The following is a 17985-nucleotide window of genomic DNA, read 5'->3' as shown; positions in this document are numbered from 1 at the left end:
GTGCGTGCATGTGTCTGCTGCCGGGGCTGCGCACCCCGGCCGGCTCAACCCCGTGCAGGCTGCCCGCGGCCTCCCCGGCCGTCCCGCCGCTCTCCTGCCCGCGGCCTGCCCTGCGGCGCTGCCAGCCCTTCGCTGCCCACATGGGCAGGCGAGGGCTCCAGGTGCCGGCCGGGCTCGGCCGGTGGCTGCAAAATGGGATTTACTGTCCCCTGGCCGCGCAAGCTGGGGCCAGCGAGGGAGGCTGTGGCTTTGTCTGGTTGGGCTTTGTCTGCCGGCGGCGGCGGTGCCGGGAGCTGCGCGGGGCGGCGGGCAGAGGTGGCCGCGGCAGAGCGGGGATGCTGTGAACCAAAGTGCCGCCGGCACGTGGGAACCGTCCCCGGCTCCCAAAGTTGGGGCTACCACAGAGCTGAGCCTGGGAAGGAGGGAGAATGAGAGGGTGGGCAGAGAGCCCTCTGCACTCACCGCCACGCTGGGAAGGAGGAGGAGGGAAGGGAAAGATTGCGGGGCACCAGGGAGAGGTGCCGGGAAGCTCGTGGTGCCACAGCCATGAGCGGTGCGATGCAGGGGTCAGAGCCGCAGGGTGCTGGCTGCAGGGGCTGGGGCTGCGGGTGGGTGTCGCAGGGGGTTGGGGGTGCAGGTGGGTGTTGGAAGCCTTGGGGAGGGGGCTGAGGGGCGCAGGGCAGAGCCTCGGTCCAGCAGCACAGATGCTGCCGCGTGCTGGTCCGGGTCGGTGAGCGTGGTGCATGCCCCGTGGTGCAGGAGCAACATCAGAGCCAGCGGCGGATGCCGGTGTGCTGGGAGCACCGTGGCTTTGCATCTCTACCAGCACCCACACAAAGGCAAAGGGGTCCAGCTGGGCCCCCAAGCATCAAACCTGGCCGGCACTGGAGGAAGGAGCCGGCACTGGAGGCAAACAGAGATGTTGGCAATAACGAGCCCCTGAACCACCCCAACTCCTGCCTGCTGCTCTGCGCCCCTGAAGGACCGCGGCTGTGCCCAGCAGCACCCCTGTGCCCAGGGATTGTCCTCTCTCCACCAACACAGGGACAAACCTCCCTCGGGGTCCTTGGGTGCCGAGCACCCATCGCCTGCAGGAGCCGGGACAGGGGCTCAGCCCTGGGGATGCCACGGCATCCAGGTCTGAGGGCATCAGCATCTCCCTGCGAGGGAGGTGGAATGAGGCAAAAAGGAGCCATCCCATCCCGTTCCATCCCATCCCATCGCATCCCACCCCATCCTCAAGCATCGCTCGCCGGGCTGGTCTGCACCTGGCTGCCCCGCAGCCAGTCCATGCATCGCGGCTCCAAGCTGGAGGATCAACTCTACCTATTCTTGCATCGGATACTGGGATTAAAAGCAGTGTCCTGCTTGTGAGGGACAAACTGTGTTGCAGTTGGGTCCTCAAAACATCCCATGAAGAAGGATCAGAAAAGGTCCCTTTGGCAGACGGATGGCACTGCTCCAGCTCCTCCAGCTTATGCAGACTTCCCGGGGCCACTGTTCATGGGTGGACGAAGCCCTGTGCCTGCCCTGTGCTGCCCGTCGCACAGCTCGGGGGGGCAGGAACACTCCCCGTGCCGTGGGATGCTCCCCCCGTCTCCCCCTCTCCCTCGTTTTCCTCCATATTTCACAGTTCCTGCTTCCTGCACAAGGCAGGGGTCTCCAGGGACTCCAGCCAGATGTTCTCTGCAGCACACCACATTGCTTTCCTAATGAAATATTCATGGAGCCTCTCCGCCTTTTGCCATGAAAGCCTTCTGCAGCTCCCAGCCATGGAAACGCTGTGCAGGCAGCATTCCTGCAAAGCCACCCGCCCGGGGCTCCCGGCCCCCCGCTTCCCGCTCAGCACCTTCGGCCGCTCCTCCTTCCTCTTCTTCCTCCCGCAGGTGATGCCGGAGCGAGGGCTTCGTCCCCTCTTGCCGTGCAGGCGAGGCGTCCCCAAGTGCACAGCCAGGGCCTTGTGCTGGGGACACCGGTGTCCCCATGTGGTTGTCACCCACCCTGAGGCCAGGTCCATCCGTGGCTCAGAGGGGTGGCAGGTGGGTGCACACCCCAGCATGGAGGTGTCTCACCCACCCCCTGCCAAAACCATCCTGAGGAGGACAGAGCCGGAGGCCCCCATCTGCCAGCGTGGTCCCGGTGCTGCCGCCGGCTCGCAGCCAGCCCGCAGCATTAGCGATGCTGTGCGCTATAATCCAATTAGGTTGTTTATGCAAACAATCAGGTTTTATGTTTCGGTAAAAAGCTTAAATAACCTTAATCAAAGCGAAAGACCTGATATTATCGCCAGTGGGGGCTGTGGTTTGTTGGGTGGAGGGCAGGACACCCTGCCTGGCTCGTGCCACCCTGTCTGGCTTGTGTCACCCTGTCCGGCTCGTGCCACCCTGCCCAGCTCGTGTCACCCTGCCTGGCTCGTGCCCACCGCCAGCAGCCCCCGGATCTCCCTGGGGGCTCAGCATCAAGGGCCACATGGGAGATGCTTTGCTCCCGCTCAGTTTTGCTGCCAGAGAGTCTGAGCCATCCCGCTGGCACTGCTGCTGTAGGGGACCCCGGTCCCCTTCGGCATCATGTCCTGCAAGCCCCAGCCTGGCCCTGCTGCTGATGGGACTGGGAGCCGGGGTCCCTCTGCCCGCAGCTGCCCACTCAGCAAGCCCATGGGGGTCCAGCATGCCTGCCCCTTCCTCCCCCTCACCCGGAGATCATGAACCAAAACTCCAGAGAGATTAATCAGCCAGAGCAATAACCTGAGGAGGGAAGGGTGGGCTCAGGGTGGCTGTGGGGGGCAGCGGGAGGGTGCCGGGGCACAGATTTGCTATACTGATTGGGGACGAGGGCCATGTCTCTGCCACAGCCACCTCTGAAACTCCCTGCTCTGGCTGCTGAGCGCCTGACTCTCCGGTTCTGGCCCCCCAGGACACGTTGTCACCACGGTCCCGTATGTGCCCATAAACACAGGAGCATCCCTCTGCGCAGAGGAGGGATGCAGGAGACACCAGCCAGTGACTGATTCAGCGGGCTGCCGCCATCCCACCTCATATCACCAGCCTGGGCTGCACTGGCAGCACCAGAGCATCCAGGTGCCAGCAGAAAATACCTGCAGCTCCAGCTCGGGTTAGGCACGGCAGCGCGAGGTGGCACAGGGGACCGTGTCACGATGTCCCTGCGCCCGCCCGGGGACGGGCATGGTGAGGCAGGGAGCAGGGCTTGCTCTGGAGGGCTGTACCCGCTGGCGCTGCCTCCCCGCACACCCCGAGTTTCTGGCAGAGTAATAAGCTATGCATGTAGTGTAGAAATAAAACATGTTCTGCAGAACAAATGATGTTAATTTGCTGAGAGGCTCTGAAGCTGAGTATTAGCGAAATGCCTTGAGGGAGAGAGCGGCAGCTGTGCTGGAATTAATGGCAACGTGCCGAATTAGCACCGCTATGCATCATAGTCAGAGGGAAAAATTACCGGAGAGAGGGGGAAAACAGCCTCCTCTACGCGCCAGCCCCAACCCTGGGGCACGCTGCAGAGCGGAGCCGGCCACGGCAGGTCCCGGTGCCCATCGGTTGCCCTCGCCCCAGCCTTGCCTGGCCATGTGATGGGGGAGGCTGCTTGCTCTGGGCCAGATGGCCTCCTCGGTGAAGGTGTGTCCTCAGGAGCACTCAGCATCCCTCTGGGATGTCCAACATTGCTCCAGGGTGCTTAGCTTCCCTCTGGGATGTCCAATATCTTTCCAGGATGTTCAGCCTCCCTCTGGGATGCTCGACATCCTTCCAGGGTGGTCAGCATCCCTCTGGACCAAACTGTGCCACTGCATCCCACTCTGCTCCAAGGGACAGTCTCCTCCAGGGTCCGCATCCCTGCTGCTCCCCCATTCCTTCCCCTCCTTTCTGGGGAGTGGCTATTCATCTCCTTGTCTATTTATTTCTTCTATTTATTTCTGGCGGTTGAGTACCCAAAGTCTGTAGATTCTCATTGATTACTAACAGTGCATCGGGCTTATGGCTCTGCAGCCTCCTCCGGAGCATCCGTCTTCCTTCCCCGCCGCCTTCCGCCCGGCCGCCCGTCACGGCATGCCCCGGCTACCGGGAGCACGCTGCAGATTGTGCATTACCTCTTAATGGACGGTTCCAGTAAAATCCACGCCTCTGATGAATATTTAACACCAGCATCCGTTTCTGCTGCCCGGCTGGGGGGAGGTCAGTTCGGCTGGTCCCGCTGCGGCTGCTGGGTCAGGGCTTCAGAGCTGCCAGGTCTCACGAGAAACCAGGCTTAGACCTTGCATGGCTGAACCCAAGCCCATGCAGCCAGCAGTGAGCAGTGAGCCCAGCGGAGATTTGGGCTGGTGACATCTCGAGCCGCTTCCCCCATAAATCCCTTGTTGTCCCATGTGTCCATTGCAGCTCATGGCCGTTCGTCCCCAGCAGTTCATTCCCAGCGTAAACCAGCTCCCTATTCGTCCTGTCACCCTCAGCCTTTTCTCCTGCTTTTGCCTCTGCAGATCCCTGTGGGTGCCACCTTCCCCGAGGGACGAGGCCACACTGGACAGAGCGGCCCCCAGCCTGGCCCTGGATGCCACCGTGCCACCCAGCCCTGGGGCAGGGGCTCATGCCTGGCTGTGCCATGGGCCATGTGACGTGATGGATGTGGATGTGCCACTGGTCTGGTCCTTGCTGGGATGTGCCAGTGACTGCCAGGCACCGAACACAGTGGGACATGGCGATGGAAGATGGCAATTCCCCTGTGACACCTCTGCGGCCGTTGGATTTCAGCATCCCTGGGAGTGTGTCCAGGCAAAGGAGGAGGTTTACCCATCTGGAGGTTTATCCATCCAAACACTGGTAGCCGTGGAGCTTCACCACACAAGCTCAAGCTCTGCTGGCTGCCTTGGGGGTCAGGATTTGGCCTGAGGAGGAGAAACACTCTCCCAGCTACGCTCTGGACTACGGGACCATGGGAGGCTGACCATGACATCGCTCAGCAGGACCTGCACGGACCCACCGAGGGCTGCGAAGGGATCTACTCTGCTCACTTGGGGCGCCATCAGTCCTGACCCCAACCCTGCTTCTCCATGTCCTAGGGATGCTCCAGGACATCTGCCCCATCCCCACCCCGAGCCGGGAGCTCTGGATACACGGGGCTCGGCTCCGCGGCGCAGGGCCATCCCACCCCTCCATCCATCCCCAGGCCGGGAAATCTTGTAACCCCGTTGTTTTTGGGGTGTGAGGGGAGAAGCGGGAGGAGGATGCTCCGGGGTGCCGTGGGTGCTGCAGGCAGGGGTGCCTGGATGCAGGCAGGGCGGCGGGGGCTGCCGGTCACTGCCAGGTTACATCTGCCGGGGCACGCAAGAGTGACTCCAGATGCATTAGAAGTGCCGTGCTCCAATTTCAATTTCATCGTCTCACAATCATTTTCAGGCTCCTCTTAGTGCCACATTAACGAAGCCTGCTCGTTTGAATGCATAATTAGCCCAAGCATTCTACCTCGCTAATTTCGAAGCAAGAGCGGGGGGCTGGGGGGGGGGGGGGGGAAATTTGCATATTAATTTAGCAGAGGGAGAGAAAAATTGTTTACCACTTGCTTCTTGCTGTTGATCACAGCGGACTTAACTCTTTCCCGGGTGCCATCTGGAGCTGCAGAGCCGGGCGCCCGGCCGGCACGTGGGACGGGACGCAAAGGTTACATGGCAGCAATTAAATCCTCCCTGCGGCGCCGCGGCTGTCCGGACCACCCCGGCTGCCTGTGCTACTGGGAGCCAACTGGGGGCACCGGGGCTGCAGCTCCTTGGAGTACAGGGCAGGCAAAGGGCGGCTGGGGCATAGGTGCAAGCTCCAAAGTGCACCCCAGCTCTCGTCCCCTTGTGGCCCTGGGGTGAAAAGTGCCATCATCACCCCCCCCAGTGTGTCAGGGTGACATCCTGGGTCTGTCCCTGCCACTCTTGGCAAAGCCAGCGCGGAGCCAGGGGCAGCCCAGGCAGACACAGGGATGCCCAACAGCATCACCCCTCCTGGGTCCATGCAAAGCCCACCCTGTCACCCTCCGCGTGTCCCTTCCAAGCTCTGTCCCCACATCTCCCTTGCTTTTTAGCATCACCCCCATAACATGATGTCAGATGCTAACGTGTACCAGCCCAACAGCCCTTCGCAGCAGGGTGGCTCATGTCATCAGTGTGCACGGGATGCCTGCAGACACGGTGTGCCCACACAGCACCCACGGACCTGTGTGGGCAGCCTCACTGAGCACCGACAACTCACTACACCCCCCGCCGCCACCTCCCTTTGTCTGGGAGTCTGTGGGCGTCTTGAGCCGAGGTTGGAGGTAATTTGTCTGTCTCCTGCAGCGGGCTGTCATCTCGCATCTGCGAACCAGTTCCATTTGCACTGCCATTAAAAAATCTCAGGTCTGACAGGTAGTAAAAAAAAAAAAAAAATTAAAAAAAAAGAGAAGAGCCTAAAAAAATCCCCCCAAACCCAGCTGAGAAACTCCTGGGCAACAGGATGCTGCATATATCGTGGGCTCGTCGCATTTGCAACCGCCTTCAAATCCAGCGATAGCAGTGGTCACAGATGCACGAGCCATATTGTGGCCTTCGGACCTTCATCCTCATCTTATCCGGGCTCCCCAGAAGGGCTGAATCACCCCCAGAGAGCCCCTGCCCCAACTGTGGACCACATCTCACTGACTTGGAGCCATCCCCGCACATCACAGTGATTTGGGTGACAGCCTCCATCACGGGCATCCCAGTCTGGCTCCCGCATCCGAGCCAACGTGGCACAGAGAGGTGCAGGAGGGGTTTATCCTGCACTCATGCGTGCTGCCAGGTCGCAGAACCACATGGCCAGGGGACACCTCTCCCGTGGGTATGGGGTCTCCAGCGTGGCCGGAGCGATACCGGCGCTGCCGTGGCGCGTGGGTCCGGCTCGCAGAGGGTTAACAGCTGATTACAGCCTTTGTCTCTGCATCAGTGTACATAATGCGCCCCGCATTTGCATACTGCAGTGTGCGCTCAATTAAAATGAACTTTTAATTTCTTCTAAGTAAATTACTTCTTCCCGGTACGTGACGCGCACAAATGTCAGAATAATGGGAGAGCCTTAATGAGCTGGGAATGAGGGGCGGGGAGGGGAGCGTCGGGGCCCCGGCCCCCCGGGCTGCTCTGCAGCCTGCGGACCCCCCCGTGGGGGCAAAGGATGGATTCTGCCACCTTCTGCCTTCCCCGCTGGGGCCTGGGACGTGCCTGCTGCCAGCCTCTCTCCTGGGCAGGGCAGGGGTCCCCATCTCCTCCTGCCCATGTCCCTGCAAGTGGCTGAGCTCTCCAGGTCCTCCCCGCATCCTGACATCCACGGATGTGTGGGGACACAGGAACGTCGGAGCATCCCTGAAAGGCGCTGAGCTTTCTGGGTCCTGCCCACATCCTGACATCCACGGATGCGTGGGGACATAGGGACGACGGAGCATCCCTGAAAGGTGCTGAGCTTTCCGGGTCCTGCCCACATCCTGGCACACGGGCATCCCTCACCATCCCAAAAAGGCTCCCCTGGGCATCTTCTGCCCAGGGTGCCCCATGCCACCCCCAGGGACCCCACAGCCCACTCCACCCTCCCCACGGCAGCTCGAGGACGATGCTTGGGGACGATGCTCGGGGAGGGACATGGATCCCCACACCCCGACCCTCCCGGCTGCCTCCCGCCCGGGGCTGGGGCCGGCTGCGTGTCCGCGGGGGCCAGATGGCAGGCGAGATTACTGGAATTTGATTTTCAGATAAATCACAAACCTGGATGAGCGAGTGCTGCTCCAGATGCATTATCCGTAATCCCCTGGAAGGGAACCTTTCGGAGGAGACGGTCCCTGTGCCAGCTTGGCAGCAGCTGGGTAATCCCGGCCGGCAGCACGGCCCCATGCAGCCCGGGGGGATCAGCTGCTCCCCGGTCGCACCGTGGTGTGTCACCCGCTCTCGCCGCGACCCACATTTGGTCCCGCTGAGCCCGGGTGGGAGCAGATGGGGCCAGATGGAGTCACACCAGGAGCACACGGGCACCAGGACAAGCCTGTACCCGCCGTGCCCGTGCCCGGCTGTTGCGCCCGCTCAGCTCAGCGCAGCAGGAGGAGGCCAAGGGGATGCAGGGGGTCGCCACTGGGCTCTCCCCAACCTGCTTCGTCCCACCAGCGGTGCCTGGACCATCCCCACACTGCCCAGCACTCCCAGTGCAGGGGCCACGGAGAATCCTCCTTCACTCACCCCCACCGTGCCCACGCCTGTCAACACCGACAACGATGCTCCGTTAACGTGTAACAATGCATCTCCACTGTCGCACTGATTAATTGCGACATGGGAACAACTCCCAGCTCCCGGCTCTGAGGAAGAGGAGGGAAAGGACAGGGTGGCCACAGCCAGGGACTGCAGTCCTCCCTGGGGTCCCGGTGCTTTGGGCTGCCCAGGGGAGCCGGCACCACGGAGCTGGGGAGGGCAGGGGGGTGCAGGCACTGGACTCCCCGGTGGTGCTCGAGGCTGCGCTGGGGGCTGTGGCTTTCTCTTGCTCTTCACTCCAGCTTGGGGCCATGCTTTGGGGCCACACTGAGCTTTTGGGGCTTCTGGGTTGGGCAGCAACTTTCCCGAGCCTCAGAGCCGGCTCATTCCCACCTTTGGGAGCAGCCTCCTGCGTCTCCCCCTCTTCCTCACAAACGAAAATCTGGGGACCCCCCAAACTTCTGAAAACAAATGCAAACTGTAAGTGGTGGGGATGCAAGGTCCAGAGCAGAGCCCCCCGCCTCCCCGCACGGCCCAGCCAAGCGCAGCCGCGGCCCCGGGGCTGACCCCGATTTCCCAGGCGGCAGCAGCAGGGTCGCGCTCGCCCCGAGACAGGCCATCCATCACTCGCCAGGAGCGGCAAAATAGGCAACGATGCATTGCGGCGCAGAGATACGGTAACCAGCGGATGCTGCCGATCAATGGGCGCATTAACCTGAGCCCGCGCGCCCCGTCCCCGGGGGCCGGGGGGGAAAAGGAGGAGGCGGCGGACATTAATTCCTCTCCAGGTCCCAAAGGAAGAGGAGATGGAAAAAGTGAAGCTCTGTCTGGCTGCCCCTAACGCCCTGCTCTAACGCGGCTCTGAGAATGCCACCGGTATATGTATGAGGATGGTCTTAGCACAGCTCAACCCCATCCCCACTAAGGGGAAGGGCTCCCCAAACTGATCGTGCCACCGAGCGTATTAGCGAATGCGTATCTGTGTGAACCAACGGAAATATCCACCATGGCCATCGCTGGACTCTGCTTTTTACTTTCTCTCCCCAAATCTCCTCTTTTTGCATCTTCATTTACAGGCACTGGTAGCCCATCTGCCTGGGCTAGCGGCCCAACTCCCTGAGCTGCTGGGCCACCTCTCCATGCTCCCAGTGTGATGGAGCCCGACGGCAGCTCTGCCAAACGCCTGCACCTCTAAGGCCAGGCATTTCTCATCGCGTTGTCCCCCTCGCCAGGCTTGGTGCTCCCCGAGATCCCCATGGCATGCTCCCAGCAGCAGTGGGTGCGTGCTGGCGTGCCAGCGAGGGAGCGTGCACTGGCGGCAGCGCGCAGGAGGCGAGCAGGACCGCGCTTTCCCCCCAACGCCAAAATTTACATTGAACCACAAATTAATTTCATAATTTTTTCCTCTCTAATTATGCCAACATCTGCTGCAAGGCCCAAGCTGTGCACATGCATTTTAATACATCCCTCCCCCCCGTCTCTCTCAGCATTGAACTTTTCAGTAATTATCGCCAGGAGAAGGGCTCCTTTCCACGGGAGGGAGAGGCGAAGGCTGGCAGCGGGCAGGAACAGGCAGCGCGAGGTGCAGGCAGCGCAAGGGCAGGCAGGGGCTGTGCCCGGTTCGGGGGCTGCTCTCGGGGCTGTGTCTGGCCCCAGCCGCGGTGCGGGGAGCTGCGGGCAGCAGAGGAGGATTTGCTTTATTAAAGGCTGGTTTTATGTCTAGGAGAAAAGGGAAAGAGGAGGGATGATGTTGTTCCAGGGGCAGCCTGGAAGAGCGAAGGGGTGGCAGGGACCCTACATACGTAAGGCAGCCTGCTGCACCCTGAGCCGGGCTGGAGCCCGGAGTGTGGGCTCTGCCCCGGGGATGCTGCACTGTGCCAGGACCCCAGGGACCAGCTCTGCCCCGGGGATGCTGCACTGTGCCAGGACCCCAGGGACCGGCTCTGCCCCGGGGATGCTGCACTGTACCAGGACCCCAGGGACCGGCTCTGCCCCGGGGATGCTGCACCATGCCAGGACCCCAGGGACCGGCTCTGCTCCAGGGGATGCTGCACTGTGCCAGGACCCCAGGGACCGGCTCTGCCCCGGGGATGCTGCACCGTGCCAGGACCCCAGGGACCGGCTCTGCCCCAGGGATGCTCCGCCCAAGGGTAAGGCCACCCCATGGCTTGAGGTACCCGGCTCACCTCAGGGCTGGGGAAGGGTCCCTGTCCCAGGACACCTTGGTCTTGTTTTCACCCAGGCGTCTCCAGCCACACTCGCCTTTCCCCATGCTGCACAACAGGCTCGGAATCCGGCCCTTTGCTCCTCGGTGTCCTGCCTGCAACAGGAGGGGAGCACTGGGGATGTGTGAGGTCCGGGGATCCCCATGCTCAGCCTCCACCGTGCCGTCCCCTGGCAATGTCCCCACCGCACGTGGGTCCGGGCGAAGCCGGTGGCCGTGGCAGCCCCCTACTGTCCCCCGCTGTATGGCTGCTCCCACTCAGGGAGATGTTTCATGGCCTCGCTGGCAGATGCAAAAGGTCATTTGGCTGCCGAGTAATTAAAACCTGGCAATTATCAATTTAGAGCAGCAAGCTTCTGGCCTGGCGAGTGCTCAAGTCCTCCCACATGAGCTGCAGGACGCAGCCGAGGTGCAGAAACAGGGCAGGCACCCGGGAGGGGACAGGGGGATGATGCATATCCCCCATGCTGGGAGCTCACCTTCAGCCCAGGCAGCTCGCTGGAGAGCCCGCAGGGATGCTGCGCTCTCATTACATAGTTCACAGAATGTTTTAATTAAAAGGCAGCCGGACGAAGGTGCTGCTCGGGGTGCAGGGTGAGCGCGGCTGCTGCGCTCTGAGGAGGAAAAACCTCTCTCCTGCTCTGGACAGGGATGAACATCCCAACCGTGGGTTCAGGTGGCAACTTGGAGCTGCCTTTATGATGGAAAGGGGCCTGATCCTGCCCAGGGTTGGGCACTGAGTGTGCTACAGGCCATGGCACTGATGGCGCGACTGAGTGGGGGCAAACCCTCTCCCCTCTTCCCACCGCCCCGCTGCCAGGGGTGCTGCCGCCGCTGGAGCTGCCCGGTGGCGCGGTGTGGGTGGGAAGTACATTCCCCATCCCAGGGCAGTCGGAGCGGAGCATCCCCCAGCCCGGCACTCCTGCAATTAATTATAGCTATAAAAATCAAGGCGAGCGGCGGTGTCCGGGCCCTGCTCTGACTCAGCCCGCAGCAAGGCAGGGGGCAGGATCAGTCCCTGGGTCTGCTGGGGTGGGGGTGTTACCATTTGGGGTCGCATATGAGCTCTGGGGGGTGGCAGGGCCCAATCCTGCCCCAGCACTGAGAACAGGCAGGAAAGCAGCCTCTGATGAGGGTGGGTCTGGAGGACCAGAGCCATCAGAAACAGCGGGCTGGCCACCGCAGTGGGACCCCTTCCCCCAGGATGCTCCATGGCATGGCACGAGGCACCCACCCACCCCACGGAGCATCATCCCAGGGGACAGCGGGGACATCCCACACCCTTCCCAGCTGCCGCGTGGGTGCCGTCCCGGCACAGTGCCGGCTCTCACGGCAGCCCAGGTGTGACAGCAGGAGTGGGGCCGCGTCAGCCCCGTTAGGCTGCTGCCGCCCGCCCGACTCGCAGCCGGGAACAGATGGCAGGCGACAGAAGCTGCCGATGAATAATACACATCTAATGAGCGCCGCTCCCAGCCGCCCGCTCGCTCCGCGCGCTGCCCCGCACACGCGCCCGCTTGCTCCATCTGTGCTCGCCACCTTGCACGGGGCCCCGTGCCAGGGTACCCCTGCCATGCTCCTGGCACCCACGGGTCCTGCCCCATACCAGGGTGTCCCTGCCATGCTCCTGGCACCCACGGGTCCTGCTCCATACCAGGGTGCCCCTGCCATGCTCCTGGCACCCACGGGTCCTGCCCCATACCAGTGTGTCCCTGCCATGCTCCTGGCACCCATGGGTCCTGCCCCATACCAGGGTGCCCCTGCCATGCACCTGGCACCTCTGGGTCCTGTCCCATACCATGATGACCCTGCCATGTCCACGGCACCTATGGATCCATGCCCATACAAGGGTGCCTGGCACTCATGGCTCCTGCCCTGTGCTGGGCTGCCCTTACCACCCCGTAGGTGCTGAGGCAACAAGATGTCCTTGCCTGAAAATGCAGCAGTGCCAGCAAGCAGTGGCTCCAGCACGGAGCTGGCTCCTGTGGGCCCTGGAGCCGAGAAGAGGAGGCAGGATGGGGATCGGCTGCCCAAGCCCCTGCCCACGGTGCCACCAAAAGGGCCACAGCCGGTGTGCAGCCAAACAGCACGGTGTGGGGGCTCAGCACCACCGCTGGTGGTGGGGCGGAAGAGTGGGCTTCCCTCCCAGTCTCGCTAATAAGCCTCTGGCTAATTAGGGCTCTGGGGAGGGCTGGTCCTCTGCTTTGGAGCTCTGGCTGCTGCCTCTGGGAAACCAGCATCACTCTGGCTGTGGGAGCCATGAGTTTCTCGCACACAGGCAAATTTCCATCATTCAGGCACGCGAGACCTGGCTCTCAAGGCCCAGGATGCTCCGCTCACCGGCTCCAAGGAGTTTGTGCCTCCATACCCTGATGGCTCCGGCCAATCTCCCAGTCATTGCCATCATCCTGCAGCAAAGCTCCTGCCTTGTTGCTCCTCGCCACGGTTCTGGTCCCTACCCGGAGCGGCGTGGGTCGGTGGGCACCTGCAGACAACGCCTCGGGAAGGGGAGGAGGAGGGTAGAAAACAAAACGCTGATGGATTGTAAAGCTATTGAAGTGCCAGCGAGTAAACTCCATATTTTTAACGGCATTTAAATGCCTCCAAGCAGATTAATAAGGTCTAGGTAATAGCAGAACCAGTCTATATTTATTCTATCTTAAACACCAGTTTGTCAGGCTGTATTAATATTGATGGTAAGGCTTGGATTGAGGACAGTAAACGCTGGGACTTCACTTTATCTCTCCCAAACAGGCTGCCTCAGCCCCTTTATCAGGGCTGCGGCTGCGGCAGCAGCTGCCTCTTCAAGGGCTCAGCGCATCCCCTCTCCCCCCCCCCACTCCCTCTTTTTAATCAGAGGAGGAGAAGTTGCTGGCTTGATCGTTCCATTTTTATCTCTTTTATTTACTCCATTTTCATGTCTTTCAGTGCATATTTTATTCCCATCAAGGCAGGACCATTGATAGCTTAAGCTGTCCCCCCTCGGCTCCCCCCATGCAGTGTGACGGGGAAGGACAAGGGGTAATTACCGGGGAAGTGTCCCCCCCTTCCCATCCCTCCTGCCCTGTGGCAGCCGCACACAGTGTGCCCCCCCCACCCCGGCAGGGGACGAGCTGCAATTTGGGGAGTCTGGGGGGTGCAACAGTTGCTGCCCCACATTCTCTGCCCCCTTGGCTCCCAGCCTTGGGGACATGGCTCAGCAGTCAGTCTCCCCCCCAGGTGCCCACCACCCCCCAGCCCCACGAGCATCCCTCACTGCTGTCACAGTGCTGCTGCAGAGGGTCCCGTCCCCGCTGCCGTCGATGTCCTGGAGCACCCAGGATCGACCCCCCCCACCCCATCCTGTCACATTGGCACAGCCCCAGCCATGCTGCAGGGTAGCGCTGGGCACGCCGGTAGCCCAAAAAGTGCTTAAATAGGTGTTGGGTCTCTTGGGGCTGTGCCAGGGGGGGAGAACCCACTCGAGCGCCGAGGGGTAGAGGGGTGTCACGCTGGCACCCCCCGCGGGACGGTTCAGGCTGCGGCGGAGACTGAGGACAAACCCATTTTCTTCCTGAATATTCCCCAAAGCCCAGATTCCTGCCTGGCTCTTCCCTGCCAGCATTTGAAATTCAAAGTACGCTCTGCCTTGATTAGTGCTACAAATCATCCAGCTGGGGAGCAGCCGCGTGGCCACGTGGCTGGGGCGCGGGACCGGCACGGATGGCATCGCCTCCCCGATCCCGGGCTCTGAATATTCACGGCAAACTGTTTGTACAGCCCTTCCCCTCCAAGAGTGGGAAAAATGATGCAAAGAAATTTGCAAATGATTTCAGATGGGGTATAGCACTGGCTCTCGGCTCCGCTGGTAATGTATGTGAAATAATCATAATAAATGCTAATTGCAGGAGGAGGGCTGCAGCCTGCCACAGGTTTTAAAGATAGTCTGTAAAAATCCGTGTCGGGAGCAGGACAAGCTTTGACTCCTGCCGTGTGCATCCTTGTACTCCTGCCACGGTGGCCCATGGCTCCTGGCCGGTCCCGGGCACTGTTCCTGGCCACCACAGGCACCGTGGCCGGAGCAGCTCCTGCTTCCCCTCACCCTCCACCACCGGCAAAGCAAACAAGTTGAATTTAACAGCTATTAGTCCTGGAAACATCAAAGGGCCCCTCTGCTGGAAAATGAAAATCCTCATTAACTAATAAAAAGCCCATCGCTCACTCTGCCTTTAATATAATTAACAGCAGCCAAGACTTCAATTAAGGTTTTATACAAACTTCAAAATGCCACTCTCCCTCTCTCTCCGCAATTATGGTGATCGCAGCAGCTCCAACCTTCAGCGAGGCTCCTCCGGCCGTGCACACGCACGTGCGTTCACCCACGCTGCCGGCCGTGCACACGCGTGTGCGCTCAGCCCGTGCTGCCCTGGGGACAGCATCACAGCCGAGGACGCAGCGTGCGGCGCGGCGGGCGCTCACATCCCAAATAGGAAATGTTTGTGCAATTGGTGCTTGGCAGGAGCCGGGTGTTTTGCCGGGTGGCTCTGACTTCAGCAGGGAAATATGCTGCCGGCGGGGAGCGGCGGTGCCGAGCGATGGGAACGGGCCAGTTCTCACCGCTCTCTCCCCCGCGGCGGCTGGAACGGCAGCTCTTGTCTCGCTCCAGGGATGGGAAAGGCCAGGGGCTGGCGAGGCTCACGCCGGGCTGTCACGGGAGTATGTCACCCTGTCACCCAGCCAACATCCTGGGTGCGTGGAGGTGGCTCCAAACCAGAAGACGGTCCCCATGTCACCCCAAGGGAGGATGGCAGTTTTGGCAGAGCGCCCTGAGCCTGCCTCAATGCCTGTGGGAGGATGCTGCGGGCAGCAAACCCCTGCCATCCTGCCCAGCACCGTGACACTGGCGCTGGCACAGCCACGGGGACGGCGCCTCTGAACACGGCCCCAGTCAGGCACCGCTCGGTGGGCAGGGGGACCTCTCCAGCCCCCGTGCAGAAGAGTCTGTCCTTATGCCTCCGAGCAGAAACAAGAAAGCAATGTTCATTTTAGAAGGGAAAATAGTGACTGGGTGGCTTAGTTCTTAAATGCAAATAAACCACAACTTTCGCCGGCCTTTTTTTTTCTCTTTTTATTGACCAAAAAAAACATTCACTGGGTTTTTGCCCTGTCTTCCTCTCTTCCTCCCGGTTCCAGGCTTGGCTTTCCCATGTGCCACCCTTTGTACCCCCAAGGCTGCAAGGCACTGCTCCCCCAGCTCCATACCAGTGCCACTGGCTTTGACCTGCAGCGCTCAGGAGCCTGGGATGTTTTTAGGGCAGGAGCTGGGAACCTCTCCCTGTTCCTCCAGGAGGCAATTGCCATAGCACAGCTCCAGAGATGGCTCTGATGGCAGAGGGATGCTGAGTGCCACAGGGACATGCAGGAATGCTGCATGCCCTGGAGATATGGGGGGATGCTTGAGGACTCCAGGGATGTGCAGGGATGCTGGGTGCCTTGGGGAGGCAGGGATGCTGGATACCCGGGGGGTGCAGGGATGCTGGGTGTCCCAGGGATACAGGGGGATGCTGAGCATCCCAGGAATGCGGGGATGCTGGGTGCTTTGGGGATGCAGTGGGATGTCTGAGCATCCCAGGAATGCAGGAGGATGCTGGATTCCCTGGGGATGCATGGATGCTGGGTGCCTTGGGGATTCAGGGAGATGCTTGATCACCCCAGGGATGCAGGGATGCTGGGTTCCCTGGGGATGCAGGGATGCTGGGTGCCCCAGGGATGCAGAGTGCCCCAGGGATGCAGAAAGATGCCTGAGCACCCCAGGGATGCATGGATGGATGCTGGGTCCCCCAGGGATGCAGGGAGATGCCTGAGCACCCCAGGGATGTGCAGAGATACTGGGTGCTGTGCCCATGTGCAGGACAGCCCATCTCCCACCCTAGATGGCCATGATCTCTTGCTCCCACACGACCCTCTCACGACTGGGTGTGAGGTCCAGCCCCACTGGGCGCAGCGGGTCAGCGCTGCCATCCCTGACACAGACAAGGGAGCGTCCGGCTGGGCGCATTGGGGGAACAGACACGTCAGGAGACAGATACGCAGATGGCAGCTCTCTTGGAGAGACGGGGACCATAATCCTCCCCATGGGTCCCATTATCATCTCTATCTGGTGAAAAAACTCTCATCCTGGATGTGTCTAATCCTAATCACTCCCTATCGCACAGGACCACTTCAGACGGGCCAGACGGACAGACGAGGCCTCCTCCTGTCCCGCATATCTGCACAGGCAGCCCCTGGCCGGGGGGAGGGAAGCCACCCCTTCGCTCCTAATCCCTCTGCGAGGCCTTCATTTAAAAGGGGATTTGCCGTTTATTCCCTCCACAGGCTGCGCGATCATTACAGGGGTCAACATCTGATCTGGGAGAGCCTTGTTAAAAAATAATAACGGCACGTTAATTTGGGGGGGGGGGGGGGGGGGGGGAAGGAAGGGAGATTGAGGGAGGCTGAGTAACGCACTGGCGAGTTTCCAAGCCCGAGAGCATCGCTTGGGCTCATTGCCTGCAACGAAAGTCTCAGGTCTCTGCAGCAATGGCCGGAGGGGGCTGCTCACCGAGATGTACCTTTCAACCATTGCAAAAGACCTCGGAGGTGGTGCGATCCATCCTGGGGGAGGGCAGCTGTGATACCTGCCCCCCCCCCATCAGGCATTTCCTTGTTGGGGGCTGAAATTTGGGCACCGCACAGCCCCTCTCCCCCATGCTTGCACGTTTAATTCAGCCCTCTCCCACTTCCACATCCGTATTTATGGTAGGGATGGGCTCAGGACAGGAGGGTCGTCACTTGGGGGGGGGGGGGGAGGTGTCTCCCGCTGCCTGCCCAGGCCTGGGGGGGGTGGGGGGGGGTGCCTGGGGCTGCTGCGGGGGGTGGGGATTAAATCCAGAAAGGAAAATATCCTGCAGCAGGTGCAGCTTGCGACAGGTCTGAACGGCTGCCAGCCGGCTCGGAAATCCCAAACACATCTGTGCTCATCAGTTGGACACCAGATGGGCCCTGGGTTAGTATTTTGGGCTGGGGTTAGCTTGGGGGGCTGGGGTGAATGAGAGAGGGGCTGGCTGCCCCAGCCCAGGACACTCGCATGCCTCCCGCATTCCCCCGTATACTTAGCCTGGTATTTTTAGCGTGTTTTGCCAGCTGGAGGTCAGACCCCCCTCAGGGTGTGGGGCAGGTCGGAGCTCCCGGCAGTCCCTGCCAGCCACCGCGGTTCCCCGATCCCAGCTCTCCCCAAGCCCCCACTTCTCACCCAAAATTCTCCGGTGAAACCAAACTCCTCACCCCTCCAGGGTCCTGCAAGAATCCGTCAGGCGAAAGCCGCAAAACCCTGCATGCACAAAAGCCCTGCCTAAGTGCTAAATATTATTAACCCCCAATATTCTTAGCTGCGACCGCACGTCTAATTCCCCGGCGGATTAGGACCATCCCAACCCTGAGAACATCTCATCTCCATCCCAGTGTCCTCCTGCCCCTGGCATTGGGCTGGCACAGGGGTGGCTGAATCCTCCCA

This window comes from Vanellus vanellus, assembly GCF_965231255.1.
Source record: "Vanellus vanellus genome assembly, chromosome: 12".
Lineage (NCBI taxonomy): Eukaryota > Metazoa > Chordata > Aves > Charadriiformes > Charadriidae > Vanellus > Vanellus vanellus.
The sequence above is the reverse complement of the archived record's forward strand: the minus strand, read 5'-3'. Positions refer to the sequence as shown.